We start from the raw sequence: 17,156 nt of genomic DNA, 5'->3' as shown, positions 1-17,156 counted from the left end.
AAAAATAATTAAATAAGAGTCTCATTATTATCATACACCACCTTTAAATAAAAAGGTACGGGTTAATCAAAAGATAAATACTCTCCTACTTTGTCCTGAGCAAATTTAACCAGAAAATGAGCACAAAAATTTACTTTCCTAAATATAAGATTCACAAATGAGATTGTATTAAGAATTTCAAGCTTCAAGAAGCTTAATTAATTTGGAGCTATTTACTCGACAGCTTATGAGTGACCAAATGAAGCTCATCAAGTGCCAATGAATGCTGGTCCACACAAGCTAAGGACCGATCTCATATTCCATAAGGGCGTGGGTTCAGATCTTGCTCCTAATGAAAAAGAACAATAATTTATGAGTATATTTAGAAGTGCTTTTTAAACCTTGAAGTCTACCCTAGTCCTTATGAATCTTACGGTTCCAACAACTAAATTATTGTACTAGACAATTAGTTCAAAGGTCAGTATTTTCAGTATTTTTCATAAGCTTAAAATCTTCTTGTATCAAGGTCAGTATTTTTTAGTATTTTTCAATGAAGCTTTCACAATTTGGAGCTATGAATTTCACTTTTTCAACTAGGCTTTCAAATTTTCAAATCTTTTACCAGTCTACAATTGATTTGTAATTAATCTTCTGATTTTTACAACTAAGATTCTAGGATTTATAAATAAATTTTGTAATTTATAGAGTTTTCAAAATTTAGTATCTACAACTAATTTTTTGATTTTTACAACTGAAATTCTAGGATTTATGATTAAGTTTCCAAAATTTACTACAAAGTTATGGAATAGGATATTTTTGTCCATTTACTTTTTAAACCTTGGTCCTTCCAAGTCATATCAATTAATTGGATTAGATGGTATTGTTGGGTCCAATCTAACCATATACAAAGCTTGTTGGTATATATTTTTTATTTCCTTTGCTTAGTGTTTCGTTGGGGCAACTCCAAATAGAAAGTTTATTCAGAAGCAACAATTAATTCTCATTATGCATCTTTAGGTCCTGTTTTTACTTTCAACTAGGAGCTGAGTTTTAAATAATCTTGTTAGACATGATTAAAACAAGATTAAAATCATATGAAGTCCAACCATGTTACCCAATAATCCAAGAAAGCATAGAACAGAGCAACTCAATAACAAAGCTATGAGTTTACAAGTCACCCAGCTTGTAAGAACTATTATATATACATGAGATAGGAATAGGATTTGTCTTTAACAGCCACTGACCACATCAATAAAACCACAATCAGATAGATTATATGCAACAGTCTGAACCCAGATGACTATTTCAGAGAATGCAGTCTTAATGCCAAGCTTTTCAATAAGTAAACAAGTAAAGACCATTTATATAACATGTTCAACATGAATGTAGGCATAATAATGTCCAAGTTAAGCTTGAATAATAATATCTATACAGGGATGAAATTCTATTGATACTCACGATTTAAAAGTAAATGAAGGAAATCTAAAAAATCTGATTGTCCTACAGACTTCCTTTTTTAACAAAACAGAACAAAATGGTAGGTTAGCTGGAAAATTCATGTTTTTCATCATTCACGATTCCCCCGAGTTCAGACTTTATTCTTGCCTTTTGAGTAAAAGCATTGTGGTAATCGAACTAACTCCTCAACATAACTATAATTCAGGAAAGTACCATGAATAAAAACACTAACTTTGGTGAGAAATGAGAAGCATTGAGAAGCAGAGCAACTGTTCCTGCTAGCTGAGAAGCACTGAGAGGCTAAGAAGCTGAGAAAGGTGATCACAGAAAGGGCAGCAAAAAGATGAGACCGAGAAGCTTGGCTGGGTAGTAGAAAGAGTAGATGAAGAAGCTTGGCTGAGACCAAGAAGCAGAAAGACGATACTCTGATTGGAGATGAGGGCAGGCATAGTAGACTTTGAGTGTTCTTTTAAAAAGCTTAACTGGCACAGGGCTCAAAAATTTAGTGGGGAAGGAGGATACATGTCCCCCAGAGAGGAGAGGGACGTGGATTTGAGAATCTATGTCCCTCTCCTCTCTAGGGGACGTGGCTTCCTAAGAAGCTATGTCCCCTAGAGAGGAGAGGGACATGGCTTCTACTATGAAGCTACGTCCCCCTCTACAAGGGGACGTGGCTTTTGCAGAAACCACTTCCCTCTGGAGAAGGGGACGTGGCTTCTACAGAAGCCAACTAGCTCTGTTAAAAGCCATGTCCCCCTCTCCAAGGGGGACATGGCTTCTTCATAAGCCACGTCCCTCTCCTCAAGGGGGGATGTGGATTCTGAAGAAGCTACTTCCCTCATGAGTGGGGGACTTGGATTCTGATAAAGCCACGTCCTCTCAAGAATTAATGAGATGTGGCTTATTAAAATTTTTTTATTAAAATAAATTTTTTTCAATCTACGTCCTCTTTTTACTTAGGTGACATGGATTGTGTTCTTTCTAAGTCTAACTTGTAAAATGGGACGTAAATTAAGGCAGTAAAAATTCCTTTTTGTAGTGTGCATACCACAAGTTAAACCATATTCACAAGTCTCTTGGGCCACAGGATAAAATTTCCAACTGCTTCTACTACAGTCTCCACCTCATTAGTAGAGAATGGAACCAATGCGTTTGGCACTTTTAGAACTTAACCACCACTTTTTCTTAATAATCTTGAATTTGCTTATGGTGGACGGTTGATCCCAAGTTGTAAACACTACCAAGAGCAACCTACTGTCTATTAGGATCTTCTAGAAACATCTCACATGATTTACTAATGTTGTCACCAGAAGGACCCTCTGACACACGGTCAAGAACATTACTCCCTTTTGTGCTATGAAATCTAAGAGACATATGAGCTAGTTTAGTAGGCGTCTCCTGTCATGAGCTCATCATGCTCATCATGCTCATCATCTCTTCCTTCATCTACTCCTTTATTTGTAAAAGTCAGGCCGTAGATGAAGCTTTAAACTCTTCTTTATTTTGCTCCCTCATAGTGGATATCACTGTTTCAAGCTCTTCTTTAGTCACTACACCTCCTGAGTTGGGGCATAAAGGTGTTCTAAAGTAGTCTCTTATGCTCACACCATGTCCAACACCCCTTACACAACTTGGATGCTCTGGTTTTCCTATTACAACTGTCAAGATATAATTTCTATCTTCTGGAATAAAACTTCATTGGGCTTGTTGCTCCTTAAGAGCATCTTATAATAAAAATAATAATATTAATTAATATTATATACAAGTGTATATAAATTTAAAGGGACAAGAAATAATAATATTACTTACAATACTCATAGCAATCTCGCACGCCATCTTGCTTGTATAGCCTTTTTTACCTCCTTTTTTATATTGGTGTCCATATCTCCATTTCTCCTCTCGAGAGACGGGGGATGGTAGAGAAAGGAGTATAGAAGGATTGGACTTAGTTTTTTCTTCTCTCTTCTTCTATTTCTCCACCATCAATATATTATCAACCCTAGCATAACCCTCATAAGACAGCGTGTGAGGCATTGATTTTATCGAGCAATTTCCTACCCTTTAGCTCATTTTTCCTATTAAAAAAATGAATTTTTAATTTTATAGTTGAAGTAAAACTAAACAAAACTTAAATCAATTAGAAATCAATAGATCAAAGCTTTTTTAGAAATTCAAATCCTAATAAATTCTTGCCAAGTATCTTCATTAAGGAACTAGTATGTGTCAAGAGGATTAAGACGAGCCTGACCCTCTGACACCTTAATATGGATATATCTCTTAACAAGATTAGTCTTGAAATTTCTCCAACATGTTCCATAGTAGGAAATCAACCTATGTTGGCAATTTTAATTAGAAGGAACAACGTACGTGAGCTGCAATTGAAACATAAGATGATAATCAGTAATTTAATAATGATATATAACTACATGTATAAATTAATTACGTACCTAAATACTTTCCCATATCTGGTCCTTGACACGTTTTGGCACATCAGGCCAGTCCTCAAATATAATAGGGGGCTTGGTACGAGATAGGAGGCTAAGAAAACTAACAAACTTGGCCTTGTGTTCCCCTATCGGATTCCATCTCCGATCAAATTAGATTGGTAACCTGTGTCCAGTACTCCTACTTAATGTCAGATCTCTCAATCATGTGCCATGTCTACCTCTCCTCACAGACTAGCTCTCATTAAGGGTGCCCTGACTCAACTCATCGCCAAGTGGCTGGCCAATAATGGGTTGGCTCTGAAGGTCATCACCATGTTCACTCTAATTCTCCATGTTCCTATTAATTCATATAAATTAAATTAATTACAAAAAAATATATGATAATTAGAAAACATAATATAAATTTAATTGAACTTAGAAAACATACTTTAATTTAAAAAATAAATTTATATAGGGATATTCTCCCATATCCATTCATGGTGATCACTTATTGTGACAGTTCATCGTCTACTTCATCTACTACATTCAAAATTGTAGCCCTAATGAGAAAGTAAGATTTTTAGAAATATCAAAGCTTGATTCTTCCATATATTGAGATGTGTTACTATAATTTTCTAATCATTCACCATGCCAAATCCATACCATATAATTCTTTCAAATCCCATCACAAATCAAGTGCTCTCTTATTTTAACAACACCTAATCTCTTCTCATTCAAGCAATTACAAGGACAATAGAACCTTGCACTATTGTTAACAGTATTTTTCTTAGCAAATTCTAAAAATTCCTTCACCCCATTATTATACTCATCACTCGTTCGTCTAACATTCATCCAAGTATGATCCATATGTCAATTCCTAAAGAATATAACTAATGTTATTACCTTCAAACTTTTAAAAATCTAAATTCTGAAATAAATGACCACATGCAAATAACCTGATGAGGCCTTCTTAAAAACTAAATTTAAGTAGTTTAGGGGAAAGAATGAATTTTAAAAAATTTCAGCAGAGTCTCGCCTAAAAATTAGACCTCCCAAGACTTTTAGAAAATTTAGTTAGAGAAAATTTATAATTTTAAACCAAATAAATGATCACATGTAACAATTTAAGGCTTTATGAAGCCACTAATAGCACTTCTAACAACAATCAATATCAATAACAATTAAATTTAAACAATTTAAGGGAAAGAATGAATTTTAAAAAATTTTGGCAGAGTCTTTGCTAAAAATTGGACCTCTTAAGACTTTTAAAAAATTTTAATATAGAAAATTAACAATTTTAAACAAAATTAATGATCACATGCAACAACTTAAGGCTTTATAAAGCCACTAACAGTACTCCCAATAATAATCAATATCAATATCATTATATATATACACACACACACACATACATATCAGCCTAATAAATTAAAAAAATTGACAAAAAAATACAATCAAATAAAAAATTATATTTACAAAAATTAAGAGGCATACATGATCAATCAAGGGTGGTGGCAGCAACAAGAGGAGGAGTAGACGGCAAGAGGAGGAGGAAGAGGAGGAGGAAGAGGCTATAGAGGTAGGGGGAGGGGAATATGAAGGGAATGGTAGTAAAGGGGAGAGGGGTGGAGCGGCAAAGAAGGAAGGGGAGGGGAGAGGCAGCACGATAAGGGGAGGGGGCCGCGGGAAGGGGAGGGGGACAGGGGAAAGGGCACGGTAGGGGGAGGGGGCTTTGGAAAGGGAGGCAGAGGGGTGCACAGGGGGACAGGGTATGGTAGGGGGAAGGGGAGGGGGCACGGGAATGGGAGGGGGAGGGGGAAGGGATAGCTCGTCGGAGAGGAGGAAGGAGAGGGGCGTCGGTCAAGCTCAAAGGAGAGGGGGAAGGAAAGCACTACTGAAGGCAAAAAGCGAAGGAAATGAGGGAGGAGACATAGATGAAGCAAAAATGAGTGGGAGGAAAAAAATTTAAACTCTTTTCTACAACAGGTGCTCTTCACTCGTTGTAGAAAGTCATTTTTCTATAGTGGGTGACTATTTACCTACTGTAGAAAGTATTTTCTATAGCGGTTCCCTTTTCACCTGGTGTAAAAACTATAATACGTCTTGTCAAAATTACAAAAACTGCCACCGCCTTACTTTATGCATCGTTTGCCTTCCAACTGATATAGAAAGTACCCCTTAAATTTTCTATTTTTTACTAGTGTATGATAATGTTTATGATATGTTAGATCTTGTTTGTTTTCATATTATTTTCAACTTTTCATCATTTCATTTAACCCCTACACATCATAAATTAATTGTAAATTATTTAAACTTTGATTTTATTATAGTCTTTATGGATTTTTTTTGGAAGCTCCTATAAATTTCTTCGTTAATTCAAGAAATAGATGTTGAAACATTACAATATATATATATATACGGAATATTGATTAAATTTTTGATAAAAATATGTGATGAAAAAAATTGAAATATGCTATATTCATGCTTCGAAAAAAAGTTAAATTGAATATGTTATTAATGAGTAATGAGAATGTATATTTATGTGTGTACGTATATGTCAGCAACCAACACATGGTAGCTGTTGATGAAAAGATGGTGATATATTAAATGGAAAAATGATTAATAATAAAAAATATAATCCATATATCTAAATTAGAACTTCATTTTGTCAAAGGTTTGAAGATGATAGTTCGATTGAATTGAAATTCATAGTTATTTGGGCATATAAAGGTAGTTGGGCCTCTAGGTGAAGGGCATATTGTTTAGCTATTATATACTAGTAATTGTCTTTGAAATTTGAGAAAAATAGAAATAAGATATGTTTACTGTAACATCATGAATTTTCAATCCTGTATTAATTATTGATTATAAAATGAATTAGTGATTTAATGTGGGATTAGAGTTCTAGATAGGGGAGTGTTGAATTGACTTGTTGGCATGTTATATTAACAAATATGAGTAGAAAAGTGAAGTTTCAAAGCAAAGCATGTGAGCATGGTGAGAATTACCTTCATTGTGCCACACATCCTGGTACATAGTGCAGAACTTTGATAAGTAAGAATGTGGATCAGCTCGTGAAATAGAAGGAGAAAGAGGAAAAAGAACCTCAAGTGTGGAGAAGAGTGAGGAGCTCTACTAGGGCTTTAGTTTTTGGAAGGAAGTATGACATTTCCAACCTATTACTTATCAGGTAAGTCTCATATGGCCTTAATCTCTAATTGTACCCTATTTTCTCTTAGTTTTAACTATTGAGAAATTGAGTTTCGAAGTTTTAAGGGAATAATTTCTTACCTTATAGTAATAGAAACATTCTTTAGAACTAAACTAGTACTTTGTAACTAGTTAAAGACGGAATGATAAAGCTTTAAAGCTATAGGCATAACTTGACTTAATCTAGAGAGAGAGTAGTAAGAGAAATTTAGTTAGGTAAAGGTTTAATCTTATAATGAGGGGTAATTAGTTATAATACGCATGGATAAGTAGGAATAAGAGGAAATGATAGTGATTAGATGTTTATTTGTGGTAATTGGCGCTTTTTGTCAATAGAGTTATTGATTCTGGGTGCCTAATAGTATAGATTCTTACGTATGATGAGTTGAATAGTGAAAGAAATTCTAATGGGGTTATGAAAACATGGGTAACCTTTTCTATTAAAAAGAATAGTTGAGGTAACCATATAATTTATTATGTTTATTAACTATTACAACTATGTAGAAGTAAATATAAAATGGTAAATTTGTTGTTTTATGAGTTTTATGCACGATTTGACATTGTAAATGATTTTGCATGAAATTTGATTTGTGAAATGAAATTTAGAAGGTTATTGGTTTTGATTGATAAATATATATTATGTATAAAAGTTTTTGACATGGGAAATATGAATAAGCAGTGAAACTTACGTGTAAAAGCATGACTATAAGGGGTAGGAATTCACCCAAATTATGTAGGGTTGTGTGAGTGAAGATAGGGGTGAACAAATTCATATAGTCAAGTTAGCACCATATGACATCCGGTGTGGCATATTATGGGCTGGTACCATAAGTAATCCAGTACAACATGTTATGGGACTGTTACTATAGGACATTCGAGTAGTCTAACAACTCCCTAGTACCCATTATGGTACAGTTAGGAGTCAACAATAGCTCTATCATAGGTGTGTGAGATGAAAGAAATCATAGTCCGTAGGTAGGTTAGATTACTTTTAGCCAACTATTTCTACCACTGAAAGTGAGCTCGGGTCAATATGTGATTGATCTAATAGAGTCTATGGTTTTGTGTCGGGGGAATATTGGAGGTTCGGTGGCTAAATGATTATGCTATTGTTGAAAATTGTATGGAAACATTTGAAAAGAGGAAATTTTTATATATTATGATATAGGATTGCTATTACTTTAGTTTTATTACTTTGACATGGTTATTTATGGTAATAGACATTAAATGAACTATATTGATTACTAAGATTTTTATCTCACCCGTAGTTATTTATATTTTTCAATTTTTGGCACTAGTGGTTTAAAGGGAAAAGATATAGGCTGATTTGAAACCTCTCTCTAAAGCTTTTTTGTAAGAATTGATATAATGAATTTGTATATTATTAGTTATGAACTTGTGTATAAGTTGCCATAGAAATTAAGTACATGTTCATAAAATTAAGAATATTGTGTTTAGGTGGTTTTGGTTCCCTAGCCTTGTGTATATGTGTGAATGATGAAATGATTGAGGATATGAGTGGATATGAGGTTTGTTTGCTGTGTATGTGAAAATTTGGCCTTAGATGTGAGTTAAATAAAAATGTAAAGTTTGCCCAAATATGTGTTTGGGAAATTTACAAGCCAATTATGTATATGTATGTTGTATTATCTATATGGTTGGTCAATCAGGTGTATATTGTCCATTTGGATATTATCAAGGCCTAAAAAGTGGCTAATGACATATAGTTTTAATTGGTGATGCTCGAATGGCAAATTTTAACTTAAAACAGTCAAAATGCACTTGAGTGTCTAACTTTCAAATGAGATATCGAATTGAAAAAAAAACTTGTGTCATTAGTTAGATTATGAAACAAGCTTCGTGTGAACGCTTGAACCACCCCAATTAGATATCAAATGCAGAAATAGTGCACATTCAAAATTCACACTAGAAACAATTATATGATAGCAAATTTAGGTGTGTGTGCTATGACACATGTATCCACATGCCGCGATGCATAGCACGGAGCAGGAAGTTATGGTCTCTATGCCACATACTGCAATGCATGTGGCACGAGCCACGGGCATGATCTCAATTTTGACTTGATTTAGGTTAAATTGCACATGTTTCTTGTGAATCTAGAGATGCTTCCACTGTGTATTATTTCACAACTCAAATATATATATATATATATATATATTTGCATGACTTTGAAAATGTTTTCTTTAGGATCCCAAAACTTCCAAATTAAATAATTTTGAATTGATTAGTAATACAAGTGGAGGGTTGTATGGTAATGTCAATGAAAATATTACATTTGCTCAACTCACAAACTTGAGGAGGAGATTGTTGGATACAAGTGTGAGTTCATGGAAATTAAAAATTTTATTACTAGTTAAAAAATGTTAAAGTAGACCAGAAGTTTATTGACCTGAACAAATATATTGTTGACATAACTTGTTTGATTATTTTGGATCATGTAGATGATGTAAAGAATTATTGAGAATATATATTAATATCCATTGAAGAACCATAAGATTCTTCATCAATAGCCAACACATATATTATCTAAATTAGATAATTAATATGTGCTGCTTGTTCTATGAAAATTTTGATTATGAGAATATCGCTAGTTATGATTGGAAATGAATCTTCACATTTCTAAAAATATATGTGATGTAAAACCGGAAGGGGAAGAAGGGAAGAGAGAGAAGAAAAGGGAGAAGAGGGAGAGAAAGAGAGGGAGGAGGCCAAAAAAATAGGAATTTTTATTATTTAATACTCAAAACTGAATGCAAATAAAAACTCCTAACTCTATTTATAGAACCTTACAATAATGAAATAATAATAATTTAAACTAAAATCTCAAATCCTAAATTTAAATTTAATCTTAAAGACGTTGATATATAGCATAATAATAAAATAAATAATCAAAGCTGATTCTAATAAATAAATATCCTTATTTAAATATTCTTACTGGATAACCCAAATATCATAAATTAAACCATAGTTATATTTTATCTCATATTACACTAATATGGGCCCATTCAAATAACATGAGAACTATAACATTCTAAAAATTTTAAGACTCAAATTTATTTTAAAAAATAAAATATTATAATTAAATTAAAATTAAGAATAATTTGACAAGAGTTTGAATTTTACTTAGAAAAAGTTTAGTTTTATTTTATTTTTAACTATGAGAAAATTATCAAAGTTGACCCAAGCTTTTATGCTATAATAAAAAATGTTGGGCCCTTTCTTGTAATTTTTCCTAAATTTTTTAAATTAGTTTTTAAAAGGGAAAAACAGCATGCAGAAACAAATGAAACAAGAAAACAAAAGGAAAAAAAATGCAAGAGAACAAGATGGAAGAGAGGAAGAAGAGAGGAGTAAGAGAAGGAGTTAGGCTTGGATTTAGGAGGCTTTGCAATCGTTGTGAGCTCGGCTACACAATAAGTAAATTTCCTACTTCAATCCTTTTCATTTTCTCTTGCTTTTCTTCAATTTTTAAAAGAGAAATTTTTTGAAATTTGATCCAAAAGGCTTTATTCTTATAAGCTTTAGTTTTTTTGGGTCCTTGGGAGGTTGTTTTGAGTTTTTACATGATGCCCTAATGTTTTGATTGGGCATTTAGATGAAAAATAAAGTTTTAAGGCAAAAGTCAAACCCCAAGAGGTTGGATTTTTCTCCTCAATGGTTTAAATCTATTGATTTAGTTATAATTTTACTATTTGAGCCCAATAAGATTTAAATTAAGGTTTGATTTTCATTATAAGGGCTAATGGTGAAAGTTGGTGATACTAAGTGAAGGTTTTTAATTGATTAAAAATTATATAAATTGAAAATTAGCCTAATGATGGCTAATAAATGGTTTTAGTGGTCAAGTGATACTATGTGAATGGTTGGTTTAATATATGGACTATTAGGATAGATTATGACTCATTGATGATAGAACACATTTGTTATCCATTTTTATTTATCAATTAAGACCTTTTTATTAATGATTTATCACCTTCAAGTGCACACATTGCATTGGATTTGGAATTTTGCCTAAGTTTCTAGATTCAGTGCACTAGGAGCATTTTGGTCTAAAAAATAAAATTTTGAGAAAATGTACAAGAAAAATTGACAAAGTGAATTTTATATCCAGTTGATGAGTGAAGAAATTATATTTTTAAAATTCATTTTAATTTGAGAGTAATTAAATAAAAAATTTAACACTTTCTTAAGTGTCATAGTTTGACCTAGTTTTCAGTTTGCCTTTATGTGAAAATTTTTATATAATTTTATGCAGCTTGAAACTTGATTAATTTAATAAATTCTCCCTTCTAATTATGAATTTAATTCTGGACATTAGTTAAATTTTATTATATCACATGCCATTTAATTGAATTATGTGATTTATATGACATAGGTGGCATGTGACCTGTACATAAATTGGGCAATTGAGGTCAACACTCCTTAAGGTCAAAGCTAATGGTTTGCATGTGAAATAGGATTTATTTGGGGATTAAATTAGCTTGAAAATGTGGATGACACATGAGAAATTACACACACATTGGAATCATCTACCAACCAATAGGAGGTTGCCACCTTGCAAGTATGACAAGGCTCCTATTTCCATTTTAATTTCTTTTCCTTTTTTTAATTAAGCTTCAACTGATGGGAAACACTTAGGAACATGTCCATACACCTCATTTTCATATCCAACACTCATCTCATTCATCTTCTACATTTTCTCTCTCTTATTCATAGTGTTCCTCATTTTTCTCTCTCTTGTTCTTCATTTTCTAGCACCTTAACCTCCATTTTCAGCCACCAAACCACCATAAAACTCATACTATTCTTCTCCTCTCTTTATTTTCGTTCCATCCCTTCTATTTTCACAAGGATTGAAACTCATTTCCATCATTCAAGAGCTATGGAGTTTGGCCTTCACAAGCAATCACTAAGGTTCTTGAAGATGAAGATTGGCTAAGTTTCTTTGTGGAATCCTAGAGAGATAAAGATGGAGGATGAGTCTTGAGCTTCAAATTGGCTATATTCTTTTGTTTCCTATCCTCTTCTCTTTTTACTAGATGGTTAAATTCCTTAATCTAGAGTTTAATCATCTTAGCTTGTAAATTCTAATTTGAATTTGATGTTGATGTAAAGAGAGAGGATTGTTTCATCTAATTTCTTCCTTGGATAGCAATGACTGAATTTTACCATAATCTTGTGTTTTTCAATTAGTGAATTACTTGTGTTAATATTGCATAATCTTGTGGTGTTAATGCTTGTGTTATTGAGTAGCTTGACATAATCTTGTGGTTACTCATATTGTTGTTTTGACCGTGGTTGTTGAGAGAAGATTTTGAGTGAATCACTTGGCTAATTTCTTCACCAATTGGTTAATTGAAATAGGGACTTTAATCTAAGACCTAGGGAAGTTAGCTAATTAGGTTAATTGGCTTACGATAATTTTCTTAAGTCATGACAGCTTTAGTCAAGAGGAAAGGGAAGCTAAACTTAACCTAATCATGAAAAGATAATGAGTCCAAAATCAACTAATCTCTGGGGTTCCATTATTGTGAAAAGGAAAGTTCATTTCACTCACTTTCACTAGTATTTTAATTACTTGCACATTATGTAATTAGTTTAGATAATTAGCTAGGTAACTACATTCCTACAAACTTTGGTTGATTTATTTCACTAGATAACTTTCAATTAAACTTAAAATTATTCATTAGGAGATGACCTAGGGTTGCCCCTATATTGAATTAGGGTTATCTTTAGTTTAATTTTAAGGATAAGAGGATAAGCGACTAAATTCTCTACCAATTGACCCAAGTTGTGTGGTATAAGTTATAATCTTTATTAATGCTATTTTTCATAATAAGTGATGTGGATCATTTATACGTTGTAAATATTGTTGGTGGAATTTGATTGAAAGTTAAAGTACAAGCCAAATCTTATTTGGAACAAGGGAAAACCCTTTTGGTACAAAAAGGGTTGAGGCAACAGGAAAATTTATATTTCTTATTGCTTTATTTAGCTATTTTTGAGTAAATAATATTATCTAGCATGCATTACATGTTTTAAAAAATTGAATGCAAATAAAATGTGTTTTAAAAGAATTTATAGGGTATTATTACTTTAATAATAATGCATTTATGTTTACTATATACTTAATAATGATGTGATTTAGGGAAATAAAATTATTAGCATATAGTGTGATCATAAAAAGAAGGAGTTGTGCTTAAAAAAGTGTAACTAAGTTTGGTACCTTAGATAGGCTAAGGAATTGCTTAAGAGATAAATTATAAGTGTTATATTACCTTAGAGTATTAAAGTAGTCAATACTCGGGAAAGGTAGAAAAGGATAGGAGGCATGATTTCGGTGAGAGTTCACCAAACAGGAGATATGGTCTTGTGATATTTTGTAGCTCACTGTCAGTACTCAGTGTTGCCTTTTGTATTGTGGGCTTAGTACATTAAAGTGATTAATGGATTGAGTGTTCGACACCTCTTAGTATGAGAGGGAATCTGGCATATGAAGTGTGAAGTTGAGTGCCTAGACCAAGGTAGCCCTCACATAGAGAGTAAGTTAGGCTGGCTTTAAGAGGGAGTTAACTTTGACTGCTCAGGATTCACGTCGAAGGAGCATAGGCAGTTCGGTAGATCAAATCATGCTTTGGTTTATATTTTGTGCCTATGGAGGTAGAGTAGGTATAAGGTTTACCTACAAGCTAAAGAGTGCTAAGGGGCATTCTGTTGGTTAAGAAAGGCCATATCAAACTATCTCATGCATTTAAGCATTTTAATTAGTTAACTATATGTTATTTTGAATATATATTTACTTGACTTTAGCTTTCCTTGTAATAAGGAATATCAATTTGTCTATTACTATGATTGTGGTTGTCTTACCCCTTTCTTTATAATATTTATAAGTGCAGGCAAAGGATCCAGTGGTGGACGGAGAAAGGAGCAAAGCTAGGGGTTTGCTTGTGATTTGTAAAGAACTACAACCCTTTTCTTTTAAGCAAATTTATTATAAAGTATTTAGGATTAGGGTGCCAATATGATGTAATTATGTATATATGTGTGTGAATATGTGTGGATTGTATGGCTTGTGTATGAATTTTTAACTGTTTGTAGACTTATGGCTAGGAAACTTTGTTATGGTGTGTGGTTTTGATGGATTTATTTAGTAGACCAAGTTTTCACTATAAGAAAATATTTATTTTGGTATATATGTAATTTCACAAGCAAAATATAAAGTGGTTGCATTGCAAATGGTGTGCTATAGGCAAACATACACCTTAGATAGAGAGAGTAGGTGCATGGGCCCTATGGAGATCTCTAAGCCAAGTGAAAATGTTTAGCTTCTGTAGTCATATGTGTATATGATATTTGGAATAGTTTTTGGCCACTCTTATATGATTTGTGCATTTTGGGGGTTTAGGGTCCATTTTGAGAAATGACACTTGGGTAGTCAAATTTTAATGTATGGGAATCTTCCATCATTTGAATGTTCTATTAGGTACTTTTAGTCCCATTTGACATGTTCAAAGTGTTCCCATAGGTTTGTAATTATTAGGATGAGATTTGGACAATTTTGAAGATGGTTTTTATGAAAAAAACTGCACTTTCACATTTAGGTGTCCAAATCTTAATTCGAATATTGGATTTCTCTAAAATTTAGATCACAAGTAAAAAATTTTATAAGCTTCATGTGGGTTTTGGAATCATGTCGATTGGACACCGGATGAAGAAATGGCGTACTCTAGAATTTGGTCAAAGGAGCTGTCATGACAGCAACAGTGTTGATGTTGCAACATGCATGAATTTCAATTTGTCCGTTGGATCTTTTCAAAATTTGGTATGATAATAGTACTATTTAAAAGTGACATGTGGGCTTTGGAATTACTCCAATTGAAGGTTAAATAATGAAATTGTGCACTCCGTAAGTTGGTCTAAAAGTGCTATCATGACAGCAACTTTATCCAATCTTTAAAGTGTCCAAATTCTAATCTAACCGTTAGATCATTTTGGAATTTGGTACAATACTAGTAATTATTAAAAATGACGTGTGAGCTTTAAAATCACTTTGATCAGAGGTCGAATGGTGGAACGAAACCTCCTGGAAGTTGGCCCGGGAGGGTTGTCATGGCAGCAATTTAATGCTGTCATGGCAACATCTTTTTATCTCACTTTCATCTAACTTATATCCATGCACTATATGTAGAACCTATAAATTTTACTAAAGGCTTTAAATTTTTATTTTGCCATGGTGTATTTGTTTATTGATTTAAATGATTTGTTACTTAAGTTGGTTTAGGATCAACTCTTTAACCATACTTACTTTGTTTGAATTATATGATTTTTGGATAACACTCATGAAAAATGTTACAAGAACCATAAAAATATTCAGTAAATTTGATATATGTATATATAAGATGGTTATATGTGTGATTACTTCTAATTTACAACCCAAAGTTTGCAAGATTGTTTGAATAAAGCATTATATTGAATACAAAATTTCCAAAGTATATGATCAAATAGCTTCTATTAAAAATTCTAGTGAATTTATATCTCAGGCTTTCAATAATTATAATATACTTATGAGAAAAATAGTTGAAAAGCCTATTTTATAGAGTGATTTTACAAAATTATTTATTAAGCCTCCATAAGAAGCTAGATCAATAATTTTTAGAATGAAGTTCAAAAGACTAAGATGAGAGAAATGAAGGACACAAGACAGAATTGGAGGAATAAAAGAGGGGTGATTCTTATTCATTTAGGTTATATATCACAAATGTGTGCATATCACCTCTATTTATATTATATATAGGACCCCAATATTGAAGACTAACCTTAGGAGTTACGAGTAGATAAAGAGAATTATACAATATAATCATACATTAGAGGTTATTTATAAAATAAATATTAGAAACCTTTCAATTAAGAGGTTATGGGGTATAATCTCATTCAATATGGGATGCAATGAGAAATGTTATGTGTTATAGACATCCATACTAAGTATAATATTTATAACACTACCCCTTAGATGTCCTATGAACAAATATTGTGTCTCATTAAAGTCTTACTAAAAAAGACTCAATGGAATAAAGCTTAGTGAAGGAAAAACAGTACACAATACACATTAAAGTTGCCTAGTTAAAAACTTTACTAGAAAAATCTTGTGAGACAAAACCTTAGTTAAGAAAAAAGAGTACAACATGAATTTTACTCCCTCTAATGAAAATATCATTTTAACTACCCTAATAATAACATCACTTCATGTTATTTTATATTAATAGAGAATATTAGTTGCTCAAGTATGATTGTTGCAAATACTTTTTCAAGAAAATCTTCTTTTTTAGCCAAACTATGTATGTTTCATTTTCATCATATTCTTCTAACATATCTTTTTGATATGTTGAATTATCAATATAAGCTTATGAATTGTGAAGATAATAACAGAAAAGTTATTATGGACACCGTTATGGTATATCTTGTATATACATGTTCAATTAGTTTAGAACAAGACAATATCATATAATGGTTTTATAGAACTTTACACACATTACATATTGATGCACACAAGTATGTAACAAATTTCGCAAGTGTGCCAGTCATAAAAATAGTATGTGATAAATCAAGATTAATCCCACAAAGAATCAAGTTAATTAATAATTAGGCAATAAATTTCTCATTTTCATTTAAGTCAAGTAAAACAAAATTTAGATTTGATATTTCAAAATAAGAAGTTGAAACTATATGAATATACTAAGATTAAAATCCTAACTACTACAAATAGTCAAGACAACTTAGAGTGACTAATCTCTTCTTCAATTCATAGAACATATAATTATCCAAATAAATTCATTTAATATTAATTTGTTAATCTAGAGTATTAATATGAATAATTATCTTTTGATTAATTACACCCCTCTCTTGAATTAATATGTTATTCCTAACAAAATTATCCAAGAGGTGCCCAAGCTCTAAAATTAGCTGAGAGTCAAAACTATATATTTTACTAAAATCATGCTTTGCTACAGTGAAATGTGTTTTTGCTGCAGTGAACATGACCTATTTAGATTTTCTTTTTAGATT

The sequence above is a fragment of the Prosopis cineraria genome, unplaced genomic scaffold, assembly GCF_029017545.1.
Source record: "Prosopis cineraria cultivar Desert tree isolate PC_DT_omini unplaced genomic scaffold, ASM2901754v1 PC10, whole genome shotgun sequence".
NCBI lineage: Eukaryota > Viridiplantae > Streptophyta > Magnoliopsida > Fabales > Fabaceae > Prosopis > Prosopis cineraria.
The sequence above is the reverse complement of the archived record's forward strand: the minus strand, read 5'-3'. Positions refer to the sequence as shown.